Source organism: Octopus bimaculoides, chromosome 7 (assembly GCF_001194135.2).
Source record: "Octopus bimaculoides isolate UCB-OBI-ISO-001 chromosome 7, ASM119413v2, whole genome shotgun sequence".
NCBI classification, from domain to species: Eukaryota; Metazoa; Mollusca; class Cephalopoda; order Octopoda; family Octopodidae; genus Octopus; species Octopus bimaculoides.
In genome coordinates, this window is record NC_068987.1 from 7,181,877 (window position 1) to 7,182,851 (window position 975).

Sequence of the window (975 nt, forward strand, 5' to 3'; positions counted from 1 at the left end):
TATATATATATATATATATATATATATATATGCATGTGTTTGTGTCTAGGGATATATATATATAAGTATAATTTTAGAATAACACTTATGTTCTAATTCTTATTCAGCGCATTCACAAACACGTGTTTATTTAAACTTTTAAACTGTCATATTTATTATTATATATTTATACTTATACATGTTTACATACATATATATATATATATTTATATTTTTAATACAACAACTATTTTACATACGTATATATCTTTCTGAAGAATTTTCTAATATTGGTTTCCTGATATTAATAATAATAATATATTATATAGAATATATACAATCGCTCGTATTAAATACATAAATACTTTAATAGAATTAATATTTTGATACAATAGAGCACTCAATATAAATTCAGTATATAATATTCTCAATTGAATATGTTTAACTAAAGATTTATATAACATATCAAATATATAAAAATACCAGTAATTATTAAAATATATATATTATATATGTAAAGCATAATATGTTATTCATGTATGTATATTGTTATAATGGTTTTTAAAAAATAAATAAATAGAGATAATATAATGTCTAAAAGTTGATGAATACCACCTCTTGATCCCCTCCATTTTCTTATTGCCGTATAAATTAAAAGTAAAACAACTGTTTACCCTCACCCATTTATTACATTCAGTGGTGTAATTGCCATGGAATGAAAACACACTTGTGTTTTAATAATTGAGTATTCTACCAGCAGTATATTGGATAGATATTATCCCTTAGTTGGTTGGATTCACAACCTCTAACTCTCTTGATATATATATATATATATATATATATATATATAGTAAAATTTATTTGCCAACATAACGTAGCAGTCCAGAATAAGACTATGTTACTACTTTTTAACCCCAGGAAAACATCTTTTCCATCTGGTTTATCGATACATGATTTGAATCCTAGACATGCTGTAAGTGAGGGGGGGGGGTATTA